Raw genomic sequence first — 23,824 nt, forward strand, 5'->3', positions numbered from 1 at the left:
CATTCGTGATAAGTGGGTGGATTGGGTAACTGCTTACGGTTGTTACATCCCTTTCTTTCTTTGGGAGGTCTACAATCCAGATTGGGCACAAGCAGGACCAAGACAATAGTTCACATACAAGGGAGAGTACATGCCAGGGGAACCAAGGAGAGCCATACGAAGCTTCTCCTACTCACCTCCCCAAGGAGCATTTCCCGGTGCTATACTGGTCACTGTAGCTGTAATTCCTCCACCACCCATAGGCCCCTTCAAGGTAGCAGTTGCAGAGTGTATACGGTGTGATTTGACCTCACCAGTTCGATCAGAACCTGGGGACCACCAATAGGTCCACTGGGTGTGGCCGAGCGGGAGGCTATATCTCACTAAAGGGTATGTTCTGGTACCTGCTACCTTATATAATTGTTGCAATTTCGCTCCTTGTGGTCCTGATCATTGTATTTTGTGTATACAAGAAGGATCACAGTATTAGCATCGACCTAGAGCCGGAACTGATAAGGTTCAACCTTGAAGGCATACATGGGGAAAATGAAAATGAAGCTCCTGTTGATATTGATGTGCTTGTGGCTCCAGAGAGGCCCAATGGTAGTAGGTAATGTCTTTATAGATCATGCTGAACACATGTTCCAGATATATGGGGAGAATGCTACCCTATACTATGAACACCCAAGGAAGGTAGCAGACATGTCCCTTATACCAGGATTAATCAAGGATCCTGATGTTGTTTTGGCAGGCCTACTTTACAATCAGAGTGGTCTCTTTGCAGCCCCGCCTACCGAAATGAATGACATCCCCTACCGATATATCAGATATACCAGAACTACAAAAGGTCTGTGTTTTTGTTGTCATGCCACTGGAGTATGGAATTCCAAATGGAAGTATTGGCCCCAAGTTAAGTACCACATTGACAAAGGATGGTTGGGAAATTATACCCAATGCTCGGATAAATTTTGGCTTTGGGGTTCCCACAATGCCTCCTACCAGGGCAATACGACCTTATCAGATTTATACCCATACTTTCCTCAGTATTCAGTTAATTTCACCGGACAAGGGTCCATTTGTTCTGGCTGGATGATTAAAGATCCTAACCTCTGGTTTCTATATGATGGATTGGTGACGAATTTCCACCCAGGAAATTTCCAGTGTGTCGGTGTGGGGGCGTTCACCTTTCCGGTTGCAGTGGAGGTCAACCACATGGTACCTCGTCTTGCAAGCAGACGGAAAAGGGCGGCCCTAGGCGAACACTGTGAAGATGAAATTTATCTGACAAATTCTGTAGGGAGCGTTGGAAGTGGATTTATAGGATTCCTTTCAATGGGAATCTACCCAGGAGTAGTTTCCGAGCAAAATAGGAAGGCACTGTTTGCTCTTACATGCAGGCTGGAGGAAACTATCAATGCCACCACCCATGTCTTGCGCTCCTTGCAGTCAGAGGTAGAGGATTTGAACCAATTGATGATGACCCATAGATTGGTTTTGGATTACCTCCTTGCACGTTCAGGCGGATTTGTAAAATTGTCCCAAAAGGTCGATGCCAGGTTAAATTCCACGACCTCAACGAGACAATCGAGGATGAATTGGAAAAACTTCAATCCCTGGTAGTTGACAACACACCCACTCAGAATCCCTGGGGAAAGATGTGGTCATGGATCCCAGGGGAGGGGTGGGTTCATGGCCTTCTGACCGCCTTGGCTATAGGAGGAATTGTTTTTCTGTTGTTTCTTTCTGTAATCCCTTGTTGTCTGTCTTTGCTTAGAGGAATGATAGCCCGTAATGTTAAACATCTCACTGACCCTCAGATTCTGGCAATATATCGAGCTTTGCCACCGGTGCCAGACGAGCCAGAGGAAGATGATGGTTACGAGCGAATGCATAGGGAACCAGTCCCAGTGCAGGAACAAGCCCCATTGCAGGAGACAACGGTTTATTCTGATGTCCTGAGTGGTGTTCAAGCTCAGGAGTCAGATGAATCTTCTCTCTGAGCTTGAAAAGGGGGGAATGAGGCAAGGGAGAAGGGTTACCCCTATGCTATCCACATAATCAGTTATCAGAAACCAATATAATCAATATATTCATATATGCTTACACATAATCAAGGATTCCAGTACTTAAAAATCCATTTTGAATCAAAAGGGAAGCTGTGCTTTAGCAAACTGCAAAATGCTTGAAACAGCGGAATTTGGAGCCGACCTTTCCCCTAAACATCTGCGCACCCCGAACAAGGGGGAAAGACATGAATCAGAGATTCTGGTACAAAATCCCCTCAGATACAGGCTAAAATAAATCCACAGAACAGGAAGAGCAAAACCACAAAATGTACAAAATGTCCATGTCCTGTCATAATTGGGGGAAAGGTTAGACAAAGCGTCACTATAAGCATCGGAAAGCAGAACTAGAATCCGGTGCTGACCAAGGCTTGACCGGGGGTCAAGTAGCGTGACAACCGCTTGCTGATTGGCTGACTCTTGCTGACAATATTGTGAATCCTTCGTGATTGTCTTATGATCAATGATTTGCTGTGTTCTGCTCAGGTATAAAGACCTCTGGATTTCTGTCAATCAGGGTCCCAGTTCTTTGGAAACTATTCCAACTGGGTACCTTATTGCCTGGCAATAAACCTCACCTTCTTATTCTCCATTGCTGTCTGGCTGATCTTATTTAAAACCACTTCGCAGGTACTAGTTGCTTCAGAAGAAGTCGACAGATTGTAAAGTAATAAACTAAATTTATTTAATTTGGAAGAAGAATGGCATTAAAATTATGGAATTGGAACATTAATGGGATGAATGATAAGAAGAAACGAAATAAAATTGAACAATTTTTGAAAAAGAAAAAATTAGACATTATATGTTTACAAGAAACTCATGTGGCAAAGAGACACAGGAAAATTCTGATCAATAAAAGATTAGGGAACGAATTCATATCCTCAGACAAAGAGAAAAAGAGGGGTGTTGTTCTATACATCAAAAATAAAATTGAATCCCACCAACTTTTCAAAGATGAAGAAGGGAGAATTATAGCTGTACAAATCAATTGGCAAGGTGAAAAATTGATAATTGTCGGGATCTACGCACCAAATGGAAATAAGACTGATTTTTACAGATCATTGGAGGAAAAACTATTTGAGTACATGGATCAAAAAATTATAATAATGGGAGACATGAATGGAGTTGTTTCATTGGAAATGGATAGGCTAAGAGAAGTAAAAAACAAAGAAGGGAAATTGCCTAAGACATTTTTTATGTTGACGAAGAATTGTAATTTGATAGACATCTGGAGACTTAGACACCCATTAGAGAAGCAATTCACATATTATTCAGAATCGAATCAGTCAATGTCAAGAATAGATCAAATATGGGTATCGAATGAACTGACTCCAAGAATTCAGCAAATTGAAATTCAAGCAAAAGTGATCTCAGATCATAACCCTATAGAATTGGAACTAAAAGGATTTGAAGAAAGAACTTTTAGGTGGAGACTGAACGACAATTTGTGGGACGACCAGAAGATAGTGGAAAAATCACAAAAGAAATTATCTGAATACTTTATGGATAACGTCAACAAAGGTACGAAAATGAGTATTGTTTGGGACGCAAGCAAAGCAGTAATGAGAGGTTTTCTAATCCAGCAAAACTCACTGAAGAAAAATAATAAGGGAAAAAGGACAAAAGAGATTTTAAGACAGATCATGGACAATGAACAAAAATTGATTAAAAAACCTAACAATGTGAAAATAAAGCAGGAAATAAAAATTCTCCAAACTCAGTTTGCAATGATAATAAATAAAGAAGTCGAGTGGAACATCAAAAGATTAAGACAAAAAAACTTTGAGTTTGCAAATAAATCAGGAAAATGGCTTGCGTGGCAACTTAAAAAGAGAAAAGAGCAGAGCACAATTAATAAAATCAAAATAAATGGAGAAGAGACAGTTGATCCAAAAGAAATAAGGAAAGGATTCTTGGACTTTTATACGCAATTATATAAAAATAAGGAGAGGAATAATAAGAAGAAAATTGAAAGATATCTAAAAGAGAAAATGGTGCGAAAGATCCCGACAGACCAAAAAGCCCAACTGAATACCCCAATAGAAAAAGAAGAAGTAAAAGAAGTAATAAAGGAGTTGAAGAGAGGGAAAGCTCCGGGTCCAGATGGGTTTACATCTAGCTACTATAAAGAGATGAAAGATGTGTTGGTGACACCGTTGACCGAAGTTATGAACAATATTTTGAAAGAAAGAGACATTCCAGAAACTTGGAAAGAAGCATATATTACATTAATCCCAAAACAAGATTCGGATTTAACCCAAGTGAAGAATTATAGGCCTATTTCATTATTGAATACGGATTACAAGATTTTTGCTGGAATTCTAGCGAAGAGACTGAAAAAGATATTAACAAGACTTATACATAAAGACCAAGCAGGCTTCCTACCAGGCAGACAAATGAGAGATAACATAAGAAATATAATTAACGTTATAGAATATCTGTCTGGTAGGGGCGACAAACAAGCAGTTTTAATGTTTGTGGATGCAGAAAAGGCCTTTCATAACGTAATTTGGGAGTTTATGCTGAAAAACTTAGAACATATGGAGGTGGGACAAGAATTTTTCAATGGCATAAAGGCAATCTATACTGAGCAGAGAGCAAAATTGATAGTAAACAATGTAATTACTGAAGATATAAAAATATCTAAAGGTACAAGACAAGGTTGCCCGCTATCGCCATTGTTATTTATAACGGTTCTGGAAGTCTTCTTAAATGCAATTAGACATAACAATCAAATAAAAGGGGTAACAGTGGGGCTAAATGAGTACAAAGTTAAAGCCTTTGCCGATGATTTGGTAATGACGATGGAAGAACCAATAGAAAGTGTAAAAGAGGTATTGGAAGAGATGGAACAATTTGGAAAGGTGGCAGGATTCAGATTGAACAAGAACAAGACGAAAATGATTGCAAAAAATATGGAGCAAGATATGATTGAATTAATGCAGCAACAAACTGAGATAGAGGTGGTGAAAAAGGTTAAATATTTGGGAATTTGGTTATCACCTAAGAATATAGATTTGTATCAAAACAATTATATCCCAGTCTGGAAGGGAATAAAGAAGGATCTGGAGGTGTGGGCCAGAATGAAACTATCATTCTGGGGAAGAATATCTACGGTAAAAATGATGGTGCTACCAAAGATGTTATTTTTATTTCAGACCATACCCATATTAAAGGGTATAGGAATTTTTAGAGAATGGCAAAAAGTGATTTCAAGGTATATCTGGCAGGGAAAGAAGCCTAGAATAAAGTTTAAGTTATTGCCCTGCCAGATATGAGATTGTACTATGAGGCAGCATGTTTATGCTGGATAAAAGAATGGATAAAGTTAGAAAATAATGAATTGTTGGATCTTGAAGGTTTTGATAACAGATTTGGATGGCACGCATATCTTTGGTGTGAAAAAAGGAGGGTTCACAAAGGATTTGGAAATCACATCTTCAGGGGTTCATTAATAGAGGTGTGGGAAAGATATAAAAAAATATTGGAACCAAAAGTCCCGCACTGGCTGTCCCCGTTGGAGGTAATGAGTGTTAAGAAAATTAATATGAGGAAAAAATGGGGTACATACAGTGAATTGGTGACTAAAGAAGGAGGGAAATGGAGACTGAAGCCATATGAACAAGTTAAAGAGTATATATATGATTGGCTGCATTATCGTCAGGTAAATGAAATAATTAAAAAAGATTTGAAGGAAAAAGGTTATGTAGAAAAGGAATCAACTTTCCAAAAAGACATAATAAACAATGAATATAAAACTCTGTCAAAAATGTATAAGATATTGCTGGAGTGGCATACTAAGGATGAAGAGGTTAAATCGGTAATGATACAGTGGGCAAAGGATTTTGGGTATAATATTCAATTTGAGGAATGGGAAAAATTGTGGAAAGAGAATATAAAATTTACGGCATGTACGCTGCTGAAAGAGAATGTAATGAAAATGTTTTACAGATGGTATATGACTCCTGTAAAATTAGCAAAGATGTATAAGGTTGATAACAAATGTTGGAAATATAAAAATAAAGAAGGGACGTTCTTTCATCAGTGGTGGGAATGTAAAAAAGTAAAAAGTTTCTGGGAAATGATATACAATGAGATGAAAAAAATGTTAAGATATACTTTTGTGAAAAAACCAGAAGCTTTTCTTTTAGGGATGATAGGAAAGGACATAAGAAGAAAGGACTTTAAACTTTTCCTTTTTAAAAATTTATTTATTTATACAACAAGGAAAAAAACACACACAAAAACACAAATACCAAATTACACACAAATTACAAAAATAACCATAGACACATAATTTTCTTGGCAAACAATAAAACATCTATTGGTCTTAACACTAAAGACCCAACTTCCCGTCTGTTCCATATTTCAAATTCATATTACATATTGCCAATACACGTTTTTTCCATAATTAAACTTATTTTCAATAAATCTAATTTCTTCTATCTACCTAGCAACTATTACTGAAGTTCCTCGAATGCTGCAACAGAATTTAAAGGACTTTAAACTTTTCCAATATGCTGTAACGGCAGCCAGAATCCTGTTGGCCCAGAAGTGGAAGCAAGAGGAGATACCGACGATAGAAGAATGGAGACTAAAACTGATAGACTATGCGGAATTGGACAAATTAACTGGAAAAATCAGATATACTAAAGACCAAAAGTTCATCGAGGACTGGGGGAAATTGGTGGATTATCTGAAAAACATATGTGGTATAAACACAACGTTAGTGGGATTTCAAGAGGCACTGTAAAAAATCAAATAAGTATTGTTTATTAAAAATAATGGGATTAAGGAGGAATAATGGCAATATAAAAAAGGGAATGCGTATTAAAGATACAAAAATGGATGACTCTCAGAGACGCTGAAGGAAGTTCAAAACAGACACAATTTGTTGTATTCGAGTTAAAATGTATAACTGGATGAAAATTAATAAAAATTTATTGGGGGGGGAAAATGTATTAGAACCTAAAGTCCCAAACTGGTTGTCTTTATGAGTGTAAAGAAAATTAATATGAGAGGGAATTGGATTACTTACGGTGATTTAAGAATTAAAGAAGGGGGGAAATGGAAAAGCCATATGAACAAGTAAAAGAATATGTGTTTGATTGGTTGCAGGATGTCAGGGAACTGCCATCGGAGCCAGGAGTGGAGGGAAGGCTCTCCAGCGATGCCGGAGAAGGGCCCAGCAGGGAGAGAGGGAACTCATCCACTGAGGAAGGAAATCAGAGTGACACCAGGAAGAAAGGGGAGCAGGGGAGGGCTTCGGAGAGATGTCTCCAGGACTCTTCCACAGAAACTAGCGGGGAGAGCACAGGTCCTCCACTGCCCACGCCCACCCTGCGCAGAAGACTTCCGCGCAGGGAGGCTAGGCGGAGACTTGGTGTCAAAGAACCTTTATGCTGGAAGAAGTTCAGGAAACGCCCACTAACGGATTCTGCCAGTGACTGACACAGCCGCGGAGTAAGGGCTGTGCAGCCAGGGAAAGGTTTAACCAGGCAACTTTGCCAAGAGTAGAGGCAACTTACGCACGAGCAACCCCAATTCCCATTACAGCAATCCGTCAGTCCTTGACGTTGCTTGTGCACGACAGGACAGGCAGCACCATGAGTCAAACTGGTGGAGCAGGCGCCGGGGAAGGAGCAGCGGCAGTGCCAAATCTGGAGGAGAGAAACCGGGATTTGGAACGGCAGGTCGCTCTGCTGACGGCGCGGCTAGACGAAAGGCGGACTCAGGATGCCCAGGGGAAGCCCACCCCCATCGCAAGGGAGGTACCAGGACTGGTGCACAAGTTTGGGGGGAACCCCCGAGATTATAATGCATTCAGAATAGAGGTACAGTACGCGTTGGAACTGCAGTATGATGACTTTGCTGACGATGGGGAGAGGGTGGCTTATGTGGTAGGGCATCTTCAAGATGGGGCTAGAGAATGGATCAGGCCCTTAATGGCAACGCAGAATGCTGCCTTGAAAGACCTTAGGAAATTTTTTGGCACCGTGGATACCATGTTCTCCAGTCAAGTGGAGCAGAATGTGACTCGCCGGGAGCTGATGGCTTGCAGGCAAGGGGGCCAATCAGTTAGAGAGTACTGGTCACGTTTTGCGATGCTGATCGACAGACTTGGGTGGGATCTGTGCTCGGAACCCGTGCAAATGCTATTTGAGGAAGGCTTAGCCCCATCGGTGAAGGACGAGCTTTCCCGCGCGCCCCGCCCACAATCGATCGATCAGCTGACCAAGGCTGTACTTGCGGTAGGAGTACGGCAAGAGGTGCGCACTCAAGAGAAGCGGGAAGGGAGGGGAGAGCGTTGGCATGACAACCGCATTCCTGAAATACCGGAGTAACCTTCCCAGCCAGTGGAGCCAATGGAAATCGGTGGCGCGCGCACAAGCGGGGTTTCAAACTCCAGCGAAGTTCGCAAGAAGGAGGGAAGGGAGGGGAAAACAGCCAAGAAGTGTTTCCTCTGCCAACAGCCAGGACATTTTGCCAGGGTCTGCCCTCAAAGAAAGGCATGGCAAGGAATGGTGGGAGCTGCTGGCTGTGAGGAGGAGGGGCAAAAGGAGCAGGGAAACGCCAACGCTTGGCTGTCGATCAGCGGGCACAGCAGCCAGGCCAGCAACCACTAGAAGTGACCAAGACAGACCCTCCCAAAGCAGCTATAGCCATAGAGGTGGTACTAGAACTCCCTAACGGACACCCAATCAAGGTGAAGGCGTTGCTGGATTCAGGCAGTTTTTGCAATTTTTTCAGCAAAGACTTCGCGCTAGAGCACCAGCTCCACATACTGCCCCTAGATTTTCCCTTGCAGGTAACCACAATTGATGGCAGAGAACTTCGGGGGGGGGGGGGAGTGACGCACCAGACTCCCCCCATGAGAATGAGGGAATGTGCTTTTTGGATGGAGTCCAGACGCTTCCCTGGCGCTCTGCTCCCCACTGGACCCCCAGGGATAGCTCTCCGTGGACTCCCTGTAGCAGAGTTTCCGCAGCGTAGAAACTGTTGCTGTGCGTGTGTGTAATAAATCAGACACACTCAAGCGTTCTTGCTTATCTCTGTTCAGTCTTTAATCGTGTAGAAACAACTCATAGATCACCCGGAGAAAGAGCACACATCTTGCCGCCTCACCGCAAAAGCGAAAGGAACAAAGACACAGAGAAAAACACTCCCCTCTGTGAAATATAGCCACGCCTCAGAATGTGAGACGTCACTCAGAACTGCTTAACCCTGTAAGTTCTGATTCTCTTCACACCCCCTCTCGTCTCACATTCAGAGGGAAACTGTGAACACACATTTACAGATCTCTGAGAGTTCAACTCCCTTACCATTGCCTCCTGTCCCTTTCTGGCATTTTTCTCAGGCAACTGTTGAACCTCCTCAAAACTCCCAGGTCCGCACTGTGCGAAACCAATCCACGCACTGGTGGCCTGAAACCTCTCAGGTGGAACTCCCTTCGTGGTGCGAGTGGACCGTCTGAGCACAAACTCAGGTGCTCCTTCTGACCCACTGGGGCCAGCAAGTGTGTCCTCTACATCAGAAGACTCCCCCTCTGTCCTAGTGCGTCTTCGGGCTTTCTGTACTATACTAACAGGAGACGAAGGCTCACTCTTGGGCTCTCTTTTAACAACCTGTGGAGATGCCCAACCCTGTTCTTGACCCTGTTCAGAGACTTGGTCCTCATCAACAGGTTCAGCTTCTGCCTCTCCTTCCTCCTCAGAATCAGACAGACATTCTGAGAGAATGTCAGGACTTGCATGGATCCCTGACCAACCATTCTGCTCACAGAACTCAGCACGTTTACTGATCAGAAGCTTGGTCTGATCACCTTCTGGATATGCAAAGCTCCACCCCCTTGTCATAGGTTCATATCCACAGAAGATCATTTTCTGGAACCTAGGGCCACCTTGCTTTTGTTGAGCCTTTGGCACAGGCACCCAGGCCTGTGACCCGAACACACGGAAGAAATGCAGCTTCGGCTTCTCTCCGTGGAACATGAAAAATGGGGTGTCACCTACCACTGAATTGTAGGACCTGTTCATCGTGAAATTGGCCGCCCTCCAAGCTTCACTCCAAAAACTCTGAGGCAAACCGGAGTCACACAGTAAAACCTCTGTTGCTTGAGCCAGAGCTTCACTTCTGAGCTCTGCCACGCCCCTCTCCTGAGGAGCCGTCACCTTGTGACGTATCCCCTTCTGACGGAAGAAACTGTGCAGAGCAGACCCAGTAAACCCTGCACCTCAGTCACTCTTGAACCCCTGCACTTTGGTGGAGAACCGTAGTTCCACTGCCACAACCCAATCTTTGATCAGTTGTGCTGCCTCGCTTTTCGTTCTCAGCGAGAAGGACCAGCCATTCTGGCTAAAATCATCTGTCAGTGTCAGCACATACCTGGCCCCGCCCAGACTCGGCTTTGGCATAGGCCCAAAAAGGTCTGTGTGCACAAGCTCAAAAGGTTTTGTGGTTACCCTCTCCACCCTGGGATAACTGCACCCTTTTACCTTTGCCTTTCTGCACGCCCTACAATCTAGGGATTGGCCACATGGTCTTATTCTGCACCCTACTGTGTACTGTTGCAACCTTTGGATATCTCGCCAAGAGCCATGTGACATTCTCCTGTGCCACAAACAAGCACATGAATCATGAGTGGGAACGTTTGCACACTTTGCTTGTGCTCCCTCAGCATTCCCCTCACCCTCCAGAGGTGCCTCTAAAATGAAGAGATTGTTCTGGCATTCAACACTGACGAGTTGTCTTCCCCCTCTGGAAATAGAACAGACATTATTTTCAAAGCAAACCTTGTACCCCTGCTTCAAGAGACAAGGAACAGACAAAAGACAGTGTTTCATCTCAGGCACAACATAAACTTCCAACTCCGCCTGCAAGAAAGAGACATAAACATTTGCCACGTTAGATAGAGGCTTTTGTGACCCATCAGCAAATACAACTATTCCCAGCTGGAACAGCTCTGCAGTTCCACATCTCGACACTAGGTGTCGCTGTTATCAGGTGATGGCTGGCTCCACTGTCGATTACCCAGCGCATCATTCTCTCCTCACTGGAGTTGTCCTTTATTATTGCCATAGCAACAACCGCCTTGCTGCCCCCGTCCTTGGGGACTCTGCAGATGTCCTCTCTGGTTGTCTTGGCAACAGACTCCCCCGGCAGGAAGACTTGCCCACGACCTTCACAGCTTCCGTAGATGCAACATTTCCAGTTGCCTTGGAGACCGGACTTGTCTCCACGTTCCCACACAGCTCTGTAGCTCTTATCTGTACTTTCCGCAGGTGGCTGGCTATGCTGGACCCGGGGGTAAGGTACCGTGGGCGTAAGCAGAGTCCACACGAAGAGGGGCGCGGTCCGAGGCGGAGAGCCGGGCGGGGAACAGGAACGCTGGAACAGGAGGCCGAGCAGGGAACAGGAGCACCGGATGGTCAGGAACAGGAGGCCGAGCAGGGATCAGGAACACAGGAAGGTCCGAAGCCAACAACGACGTTGCTCCCGCAACCTGGGGCCGGGCTGACTGGGCTTTTATCCTCTTCTAAGGCCAGGGGCGGTCCCGGCCCCCTGGAGCCCCGCCTCCTCTGACCTTAAAGCGAGCACTCCTCCTGGGAGCAACCAGTTCCCTTCGCCTCTCTGCCCTAAGCCTCTGCAGATCAGGAGAGGCCGAAGGGTTACTGGGCCCTGGAGGAGGCTCACCTGTAGCCACTGAGTCCTCAAGCCCCTCTGGGGCCAGAAGGGTTTCACCTGGGGCCAGCTCCTGGTGCTCTGCCACAGGTGCGGGCTCTTCAGCATCTAGGCCTTGCCCCAGTTCTGCCGGCCCTGGAGGCGGGGACTCCTGTGCAGGCTGGGACTCCCCTGGTTCGTCCTCTGAATCGGAATCCCAGGCCATCACACTGGCCTTGAAGCTTTTAGCTCTTTTCAGCTTCCCAGGCTCCGACTCACAACGTAAACAACCCTTCGTAGCTTTTGGAAAATAAGGCTTTTCTGAGCTTTCACCGCTCACTGCCCCCCCACTGCTCACAGGGTTCCCAGGACGTTTTCCTGCACCCCCTCTGGTGGGTAAAGGGCCCCCAACGCTTGGCCTCTCTCCTGGCTCCTCACACAGGCACGTTGCAGCACCCATACAGCTGCCAGGCTCACCAGCAGCAACAGTCCCTTCGTCCCCCCGTGGGGGCTCCCAGCTCCTCCCAGCTGTGTGTCGGCTCTCAAGAATGTGCCCAGCACCATCTTGCCTCTCCCCTTCGGATGCAGCCACATCTTGGCCCTTGCTTCCCACTCCCGCTTCACAAGCCTCACGGAGTGCCAGCCAAGCAGCCTCAGGCCTTTTAGCATCCAGGACAACTGGCCTCAGATCAGCATTCACATTCTCTGCCAAAAAAGCAAGCACACGCTTCTCTGCTTCACTTTGCTCTGCAGCCCTTTGAGCCTCTGCTTTCTCAGCTGCCTTCTGTGGGGGCTGGACTACGTCCCACAGCTGTGCTCCGACGAGCCACAGCTCTGCTTGAAAGCTCCACTCCAACCAACTTTGGCTACTCAGCTTCTGACATGGCAGCTTAAGCCCAAAGCCATATTCTTGGGACTGAGACATCTCTCCCCCGGGGCTGAGCGTACTCACATAACAGCAGCTCCTCCGGCTCCCGGTCCTTGGAGATCCGATTTCTCCCAGCGAGCTTCTCTGCCTTCAAACGTTAGGCAGGACTCAAGCTGGCTCCAGCTTCTCCTCTCAGCTGGCTTCCACACACACCGGCACAACTTGGCAACAGCTTCAAAGCTTTGCTGACCTCTCCATAACCTGTGCTTTTTGGATGGAGTCCAGACGCTTCCCTGGCGCTCTGCTCCCCACTGGACCCCCAGGGATAGCTCTCCGTGGACTCCCTGTAGCAGAGTTTCCGCAGCGTAGAAACTGTTGCTGTGCGTGTGTGTAATAAATCAGACACACTCAAGCATTCTTGCTTATCTCTTTTCAGTCTTTAATCGTGTAGAAACAACTCATAGATCACCCGGCGAAAGAGCACACATCTTGCCATCTCACCGCAAAAGCGAAAGGAACAAAGACACAGAGAAAAACACTCCCCTCTGTGAAATATAGCCACGCCTCAGAGTGTGAGACGTCACTCAGAACTGCTTAACCCTGTAAGTTCTGATTCTCTTTACACAGACTCCCCCCATGAGAATGAGGGTTTCCAGACACACAGAAACCATTGCCTTTCACGTAGACGCACTGGCAGGACCCCCGAACATACTAGGAATGAGCTGGCTGGCGCTACATGATCCAGTAGTGGCATGGCATCAGCGGACAGTCACTTTTGGGTCAGCTCACTGTTTGGAACACTGTCACGGGGGGAAAACCCCGAGGATGGCAGTGGCCAGGGTGGCGGTGATGGCTGTGGGGCAAAAAGGGGAAGTACCACCACAATACGCTGAACTGCAGGATGTCTTCAGTGAGAAGGAAGCGGATAGACTACCACCCCATAGGCCCTTTGACTGCCAAATCAACCTGCTCCCAGGAGCTCAGCTGCCAGTGGGTAAACTGTATGCCATGTCGGACAGGGAGATGCAGGAGTTGCGGGAATTCATTGACAAGAACCTGAAAAGAGGTTTCATAAGAGAATCAAGGGCGGTGGGTGGCAGTCCGGTGTTCTTTGTGGACAAAAAAGACACAAATCAGCCCAGATTGGTCGTAGATTATAGGGCCCTGAACCTTGTATCGGAACCCGTGACCTTCCCAATGCCGAGGATTGACAACATTTCAACGCGAATAAGGCAGGGGAAAATTTTTACTAAGCTGGACCTTCGGGGAGCGTACAATTTGATTAGGATGAGGGAGGGGGATGAATGGAAAACCACCATGTTCACCCCTCTGGGGGCCTTTGAGTACTTAGTTATGCCTTTTGGCTTACAATCAGTCTCCGCCTGTTTTCAAGGCTTCATGCACCACATGTTGGGATCCCTGCTGTACAAAAACTGTGTCGCCTTTTTGGATGACGTGTTAATCTATTTGGACGACGAGGAGCAACATGTCAGAGACGTCCGGGAAGTGCTAAAGAGGCTACAGGAGCACCAGTTGTGGGTCAAACTGGAGAAGTGCCAATTCCACACCCGAGAGGTCGAGTTCCTGGGATACAGGTTGTCGGACAAGGGCCTAGCTATGGACCCCGGCAAGGTGCAGGCGGTGCTGGAATGGAAGACCCCCAAAACCAGGAAGGACGTGCAGAGGTTCCTGGGGTTCGGCAACTTCTATCGGAAGTTCATCAAGAACTTCGCCCACTTAACCGCACCCATCACAGATTGTCTCAGTAGCAAAAGAAAGTTCGTCTGGACAGAAGAGGCACAGCAATCTTTTGAGAGGCTAAAGAAGGCGTTCGCTTCGGAAGAGCAGCTCCTGCACGTGGATCTGCAGAAGCCAATGAGGCTGGAGACAGACGTGTCAGACCGGGCCGTCGGAGCGGTACTGCTACAGCCGGGAGACCAGTCAGGCTGGAGACCGTGCGCCTTTTTCTCAAGGAAGCTGAGCAAGTCGGAGCAAAACTACACGGTGTATGACCGTGAACTGCTTGCAATTTATGAAGCATTTCGACGCTGGAGACATTTGTTAATGGGGCGCAGCACAAGATCCAGGTGTGCACGGACCATAAGAACCTGGAATACTGGAGGACTGCGCGGGTATTCAACCAGAGACAGGTGCGATGGGCACAGGAGTTCTCCAAGTTTTTCTTCGAGATTCGGTACATGCCGGGAGAGGAAAACGTCAGAGCTGACGCTCTCTCCCGGAAGCCGGAGTACATGGAAGGAGAGGGACCGCCGGAAGTCCGACACGTGATCCCCGAGAACCGATGGGTGTGGGGGGGGGGGAGTGTTGGTCGGGAGACGAGAACTAGCCGGACTGAAGAGAAACGACGAGTTCGCTCAAACCAAAATCAGGGAACTCAGGGACGCAGGGGAAAACCATGGGGGTTTTGAGGAGAAGGAAGGGGTACTATATTACAAGGGAGCACTGTACGTACCAGGGGAGAACTTGAGGGGAAGAGTATTCAAACAAGTCCATGACAACCCCATGGCTGGGCATTTTGGTCAACACAAAACCATGTTGCTTGTCACCTGGCAGTTCTGGTGGCCAAGAGTGAGGGAAGATGTACGGGAATATGTACGGGGGTGCGACCGCTGCCAGCGAGCAAAGGGGGAGAGGGCTGCACCCGCAGGGTTACTGGAACCATTACCCACGCCGGGAAGACCATGGGAGGTGGTATCCATAGATTTTATGACCGATTTGCCCAAGTCAAAGGGGAAAACGGCCGTCATGGTGGTAGTCGACCTCTTGGAACTTTGAAGTGTCAGGCATAGCTCTAATGGCTTTAGCCCAAACGTAGCAGAGTTTTCCTGCACAGCAAAGAAGCTAGTTGAGGTGGAAATGACTTGTCAGCTAGACTCAGAATAACTATTTACAGGATTTATTAAAAGGAAAAATAAAACCAGCAGAGTTTCTGCATACAAAACAAAGCAAAATAAATCCTTTCTTTGTCTCTCTCTCTCTCTTAACCATACACAGCACTTCTACTCCTAACACACCCACCACAAACTGTGCTAGCTTTCCTAGATAACAGAGTTGAGTGCTGGTCGTTAACCAATCAGAGTAAGTAGTTTCTAGGTCAAGCAGACCTTGGCTTTCTGCCAAGAGTAAATTGACTCTGCCTTGAGTTAATTGTGTGAAGCCAGAATCTGTAAGTTTTCATGAGAATCAATTAACAGAAACTGAACACCCCCTCACAGATTCTGCTGGACAATTAACATCAAATAACACCTATGTAGGTTTTTCCAGCAAACCTAAACCCTTGCACATTTGCTTGTTCTTTATCTTTGCCAATGGTTTAGTTAATACATCTGCTACATTTTCTTCACTTGATACATAAGTACATGTGATTATATTGTCTTGCACACAGCAACGTACATTTTGGTATTTTACAGAGATATGTTTGGAACGTGATTTGAAACCCTCTGTTTTACTTAAGGTTATACAAGCCTGATTATCAATGTAAACTTGTACTGGTTCTCCACAATTTACATTTAAATCTGCTAACAAATGCTTGAAATAAATCACCTCGTTGCACAATTCACTCAATGCGGCGTACTCGGATTCCGTTGATGACACACTTACAACGTCTTGCTTGTGTGACCGCCAGCCGATTAAAGCTCCACCGACCATTATGACTAGTCCTGTGACAGATTTTCTATCTGGCAAATTTCCCCAGTCACTATCACAGTAGCAACTCAACATTTCATTCTCTGAAGAATTTAATTGTAACATATAGCCAATTGTCTGTTTGAGGTATCTCATAACTTGTTTTACCCCTTTCCAGGCATTTAGTGTGGGTTTTGAGACCAATCTACTTAATATGCCTACTGCGTAGCTAATATCAGGTCTGGACCACTGTGCTAGATACAATAAACCTCCAATTACAGAATGATATACATCAGGATGTTCAAATTCAGGACTCTCATCTATATGAAGTGTTTTTATGAAACCTGGATCCATAGGCACCACTGCCCCTTTGCAATCCTGCATCCTGTATGTAGTCAGTAGTTGTTTAACTTTGTTCTGCTGACTAATTAGGCAGCTGCCATCTTGGGCCCAGCACACTTCCAACCCTAGATATGTCCTAACCGGGCCTAAGTCTTTCATTTTGAATTTACTGGACAATTGCTTGGCAAACCTTTTTGTTTGTTTATCTGTTTTCCAAGCATACAATACATCATCTACATAAATCAGACAAAACTCTTGATCACTGCCTGTACCACGTACATAAACACAATTGTCAGCTGTACTCTGCTTGAAACCAAATGACACTAAGGCCTCATGAAAACATTTGTTCCAAGATCTTGCAGCCTGTTTGAGACCATATAGAGCTTTGTTTAATTTCAACACTCTATTGGAACCTGTCTCATAACCAGGCGGTTCGGCTAGATACAGGTCTTCTGATATTGATGCATGTAAATATGCAGTCTGGATATCAAAATGGTTTAACAGGAGTTTTCTCTTTGCTCCAAGCGTTAGAATCAGCCTCACACTGTCCCCCTTAGCAGTAGGGGAAAAAGTCTCGTCATAATCTTTTCCAGGCCTCTGAGAGTATCCTTGAGCCACTAAACGAGCTTTGTATTTGTACTTTCCTGTCACCAGTGGTTTACGTTTGTACACCCACCTGCAGCCTACAATCTTTGCCCCCTCAGGCGCTGCTACTGGTGTAAAGACCTTGTGCTCATTCAGAGAGGACATCTCTTCCTCCATTGCCTGTTTCCAGAGCTCTGCCTCCTCTTTTGGTAACTTTAAAACCTCCTGAAAACTCTTGGGCTCTGCAATTACACTAAACACATTTGCAGTATCTGAAGAAAAACGCACCGGAGGCACTCCTTTGTTTTGTCTTTTAGATCTTCTGGGAGAAAATTTTTCTTCTGACCCACTTTCTTCCTCAGAACTACGACCTCTCTTTTGTTGCTTAGCAACTGGTTTCTGGCTAATTCCACTTTCTTGAGAGCTCTTATCTGAACTTTCCTCCCCCTCAGACTCTGATTCTCTATGTTTACCTTCAGAGTCATGAAGCTCCTGGGAAGGTTCAAACCAAACCTCAGTATTGGCATGTAGTCTCTCCCAGCCACTATGTTCACAAAAACTGGCATTCCTGGAGATCACAATGCCATTTGTCCCTTCAGCAAAGCGGAAACCTTTTCCCAGCTCCTGGTAGCCCACAAACACTAACTGTTTGGTCTTAGGATCTCCCTTCTTTCTCATTTGTTTTGGAATTAATACCCAGGCTTTTGATCCAAACACATGCAAATGATCAATTTTGGGTTTTTTCTGAAACAATTTAAAGTACGGAGTTGTACCTATTGTTTGATGAAAGAGCCTATTTTGGAGATAACACGCAGTGAGCATGCTCTCCCCCCAATAAGACATGGGCAAATCAGCATCATCAAGCATGGCAAACATCATATTTTGTAAAGATCTGTGTTTTCGCTCTGCAACGCCATTCTCCTCTGGGGAAAAAACGTTAGTTTTTCTATGCCCAATGCCACGCTTTTGCAGCCAATCTCTAAAAGCATTTGACATAAATTCGCCACCTCTGTCCGTCTGAATCCTTCTGAGTTTAATGGACAGAAATCTTTCCACAGATGCCACCCAGCCTTTAAACTTAGTGAACACGTCACCCTTATTCTTCATGGGAAAAACCCAAGAGTAACGTGTGGCGTCATCCACAATTGTTAATGAAAAACGCGATCCACCCCTGCTTACAGGAAATGGACCAATTACGTCCATGTGAACCAGCTGTAGCGGTGACTCACTAACTCTGTCACTTCTGGGGTAAGAGACTCTGTGGGTTTTAACCTTTTTACAAACATTACAATCAAGGTACTTGTTACAACTCTTTAAATTACCCCCATCAGCCAATTCAGACATTTTTAGTACACTTTTCCAGCCAGCATGCCCCATTTTCCTATGCAATAAGTGCACACAGTTGTCATGTATAGCTTTGTTATTCACTGCAGGCTGAGATTTACTGACTACTGCTGCAACTTGAGATCCTGCTTTAAGCCAAAACAAGCCTCCCTCTGACTTAGCAGTGCCTAAAATCTCACCGGCCTTCTTAATAATGCAACTGTCTCCTTCAAAATACACTTTAAACCCAGCCTTTAGCAAACAATCTACAGACATCAGATTGCTCCTTAATGAAGGCACACAAAGTACATTTTGCAGGCATTCACGAAGACAAGGAACAAAAACTGCACCCCCCGAAATCACTTCGGAAGTACTTCCGTCTGCTAGGGCCACCTGGCTGCGCTGTGCTGAGTTCTTGGAAGCAAACAATTCATCTGAATTTACGATGTGCCGAGACGCTCCCGAATCGACCACCCAGACAGCTTGTTTCTCATCAGCAATCTTGACCTCGGCGGTCACCAGCTGAGCCGACTGTTTTCATTTGAAGAATTTCTTTTTCCGCTGCTGCTGCTGCTGCTGATCTCGTCTCTGCTCCTGCACCGGCCACTGAGACTTGACCAACTCCGGACATTGTCGTTTTAGATGCGCTGAAGACCCACATCGGAAACAACGTCTAACAGCAAATGCTGACTCCTCACCGGTACGCTGCTTTTGCTTCACCTCTGGCACGGCATGAGAACTCCCTCCAAACTGCCCGCCTGTAGAAGCCTCTGCAGCAAACGACCTTTCTTGCCTCTTCTGCCATTCTTCAATCAAACGCCCAGTAACATAACTGACTGATAAATCACGCTCCTGTATGCCTTCTAGAGACAAAACTAAATTATCCCAGCTTTCGGGAGAGAACTCAAAATAATAGCCACCTTCTCCTGCTGGTCTAACGCACAGTCTCTTTCCTGTAGCGCAGTAAACTTTAACTGTAAATTGTGTAGGTGTTCCTGCATTGTAACCCCAGGCTGTAACATTGCCTTGTACAATGCCTTGCGAATGAACAGCTTGGAAACCGCTGTCTCACGCACATGGAGTTCTTTAAGTGCTTGCCACACACCTCTACCTGTCTTGATTCCCCTCACATACGGCAACTGGGAATCTTCCAGCCCCAAGACAATCGTGGCCCTTGCTCTTTGGTCTTTATCAAGGTCTTCATCATCAGGCTTCGGAGGAAACTTACTCACCACTTGCCAGAGACGATCCCTCTGCAGCACTACCTGCATGCGTTCCGACCACAGCAAGTAATTGGAGTCATTCAGACGCTCAAAAGCCATCTGAACTGGTTGTGAGGCCATCTTGAGAGCGATGTCCCTGGAACCCGGAACCAGCCAATCACGACCACTGAGAGAGAAAACAGGAACCACAGCAACCAGCACTCCCACGCTGCAGCTGTTATCCTTGTGTCCACTGTGTCACCAGCTCACAGCAGTCAGGAACCAGTCAGTGTCCATCTGCTGCACCAACAGGAACAACAACTTCTGGAACTTCTGGAACCAACACCGTTGATGCTGACACCACCACAACTCAGGCTGGCAGCACAATACCCATAACCTCTTGGAACTTTGAAGTGTCAGGCATAGCTCTAATGGCTTTAGCCCAAACGTAGCAGAGTTTTCCTGCACAGCGAAGAAGCTAGTTGAGGTGGAAATGATTAGTCAGCTAGACTCAGAATAACTATTTACAGGATTTATTAAAAGGAAAAATAAAACCAGCAGAGTTTCTGCATACAAAACAAAGCAAAATAAATCCTTTCTTTCTCTCTCTCTCTCTCTCTTAACCATACACAGCACTTCTACTCCTAACACACCCACCACAAACTGTGCTAGCTTTCCTAGATAACAGAGTTGAGTGCTGGTCGTTAACCAATCAGAGTAAGTAGTTTCTAGGTCAAGCAGACCTTGGCTTTCTGCCAAGAGTAAATTTTCATGAGAATCAAAGATGTGCCATTTCATCGCTTGCTCGCATGCGGTGACGGCAGAGGAAACAGCCAGGCTGTTTGTGGATCACATCTTCAGGCTGCATGGCGCCCCCTTGAGGGTTTTGTCTGACTGGGGGAAGCAATTTACTTCCCGGTTCTGGAGGAAGCTCATGAGCTTGCTGCAAGTGGAAGTGAGCTTCTCGACGGCCAGACACCCGGAGACCAACGGGCAAGCGGAAAGAGCGAACAGTATACTCCAACAATACCTACGCTGCTACGTCAGCGAGAGGCAGAACGATTGGGTGGAGAAACTAGCGCTGGCCGAATTTGCCTACAATAACGCTGAACATGTGTCCACGGGAATGAGCCAGTTCATGGCTAATTATGGGTGTCACCCCAGGGCCTTCCCGGGGGAAGGGGAGGAGGGGTGGAGCGTACCGGCGGCAGAGCAGTTTGTGGAAGAAATGGAGGCCTTACACCAACAACTTAAGATGAACTTGGAACGGGCCAAGGAAATGTACAAGAGGCAGGCAGACAAGCACCGTAGGGAAGGGGAAACCATACGGGTTGGGGACCGGGTGTGGTTGTCAACCCAAGGGTTACCTTTTAAGGGAGGTTGCAAGAAGTTGCAGCCAAGACGACTAGGACCTTTCGAGGTAACCCAGCAGGTGAACCCCGTGGCTTTTAGGCTCAAGTTGCCGACCAGCATGAAACTACACCCGGTGTTCCATAGGTCTCTACTCTCACTATACAGGGAGGGACGGGAATTTCCAGGGCAAGAGGGAGAAGTCCCCACACACCCACAAGTGGAGGAGAGGGAACTTAGCAGTCAAGCCACGGAAATACTCGATTCAAGATGGCGAGGGAGTCAGGTGGAGTATTTGGTGGCTTGGGAGGGCGAACCCGAGTCAGAAAACACGTGGGTTCCTGCGGAGGCCATCAGGGATGAGTATCTCAGGGAGGTGTTTCACAGCAGGTTCCCAAGGAAACCCAAACCACTAGTGAGATTCTGGGAGGAGCAATTTGGCACCACAGAAGATGAAGAGGATTTTGTGGGGTTTCTGGCCTCCGAAGAGGAGAGAGGAGAGGTATCAGAGGGAGAGGAATCGGACTGGGAAGATTACCCCATGGGAAGGGATAGGAGCAGGTGGGGAGCAATGTTTGAATCATCAGAGGATGGGGGTAGCTCCTTCCGGGGATTCCCCGCATCATTGGCCGAGGAAAGGGACGAAATTGGGTTAAGGGAACGGGCCGGAGGTGGGGGGGGTCTTGGGGGGGAGGTGGATGTCAGGGAACTGCCATCGGAGCCAGGAGTGGAGGGAAGGCTCTCCAGCGATGCCAGAGAAGGGCCCAGCAGGGGGAGAGGGAACTCATCCACTGAGGAAGGAAATCAGAGTGACACCAGGAAGAAAGGGGAGCAGGGGAGGACTTCGGAGAGATGTCTCCAGGACTCTTCCACAGAAACTAGCGGGGAGAGCACAGGTCCTCCACTGCCCACGCCCACCCTGCGCAGAAGACTTCCGCGCAGGGAGGCTAGGCGGAGACTTGGTGTCAAAGAACCTTTATGCTGGAAGAAGTTCAGGAAACGCCCACTAACGGATTCTGCCAGTGACTGACACAGCCGCGGAGTAAGGGCTGTGCAGCCAGGGAAAGGTTTAACCAGGCAACTTTGCCAAGAGTAGAGGCAACTTACGCACGAGCAACCCCAATTCCCATTACACATTATTTCCAGGTAAATGAAATGTTTAAAAAGGATTTTAAAGAGAGTGGATATACAGAAAAAGAATCGAAATTTAAAACAGAGATAATAAATAATGAGTATAAGATAATGTCAAAAATGTATAAAATGTTGTTTGAATGGCAAACAAAGGATGAGGAGGCAAAGTCGGTTATGATACATTGGGCCAGAGACTTTGGTCATAATATACAATTGGTTGATTGGGAAAAAGTATGGAATGAAAATATGAAATTTACTGCATGTACTGCGTTAAAGGAGAATATTATGAAAATGGTATATAGATGGTATATTACACTGGTCAAGTTAGCAAAAATGTTTAAAACTTGTAATAAGCGTTGGAAATGTAAAGAAAAAGAAGGATCGTTTTTCCATATGCGGTGGGAATGTAAGAAGGTAAAGGGTTTCTCTGAAATGATATATAATAGGTTGAAGATGATGTTTAAATACACATTTGTAAAGAAACCAGAAGCCTTTTTGTTAGGAATAATAGGAAGAGAGATAAATAGAAGGGACCACAAACTTTTTCAATATGCAGTAACAGCGGCAAGAATATTAATGGCCCAAAAATGGAAACAAGAGGAGTTACCGACCCTTGAAGAGTGGAGAATGAAACTTATGGATTATGCAGAATTGGACAAATTGACTGGGAGGATCAGATATCAACAGGATAACAAGTTCATCGAGGACTGGGGAAAGTTTACAGATTATCTGAAAAGCATATGTGACGAACAGACAACGCTAGTTGGTTTTAAAGAGGCTCTGTGAAGGTTAAAGATGTATTGTAAAAAAGAAATAGAATTGAAAGGATAATATTAAATGGCAATATAGAGAATGTGTAAAAATGGAAACTATGGATGATTGGTGGAAAAGCCGGTGGAAGTCCAAAAAGGTGAAATTTGTGAATAATGTTTGAGATGGCGAATGTGTAAATAAAAATCTTAATAAAAATTATTATTATAAAAAAAGAGATGGAACCAAAACACCTATGCTTCATTTGGGCTGATAACAAACATGTCACTCTGTGATTTTTGGGTGAATGTGCATTCTAACGTCCCAAAACACCAATTTGAAATAAGCCCAATCAGAGCTTTATCATCTTCTTTTTATGTAGATAAAAACACCTTTTTGCTTTGGTTGGGGGCAATTCTGGTGCACACCCAAGAAACACCATGCGAATTGAAATAAGCCCAATCAAAGCTTATTCATCGTCTTTCTACGCATATGGAAGCGAAAAGACGGTGTTGTGTTATTTTGGTCTCATCCACACACTTTGCAATTTCTGGGTCAATGTGCATTAACACCAAAGAACACGACTTGAAATAAGCGAAACTCAAGATTCTTCTTTCTATGTAGCTGGAACCCAAAACAACCTGTTTCGCTTTGTTTAGGCTTATTACACTTCGCTTTGTTAGGGTTAGGGTTAGGGTTAGGGTGAATGAACACCAAAAGAACAATCCAAGCTTATTCGTCCTCTTTCTATTTAGATGGAACCAAAACACCTATGCTTCATTTGGGCAGATAACAAACATGTCACTCTGTGATTTTTGAGTGAACATGCATTCTAACCCCCAAAACACCAATATGAAAAAAGCCCAATCAGAGCTTTATCATCTTCTTTTTATGTAGATGGAACCCAAAACACCTTTTTGCTTTGG

Source organism: Podarcis gaigeae (assembly GCF_964106915.1).
Source record: "Podarcis gaigeae genome assembly, chromosome: W".
Classification (NCBI taxonomy): domain Eukaryota; kingdom Metazoa; phylum Chordata; class Lepidosauria; order Squamata; family Lacertidae; genus Podarcis; species Podarcis gaigeae.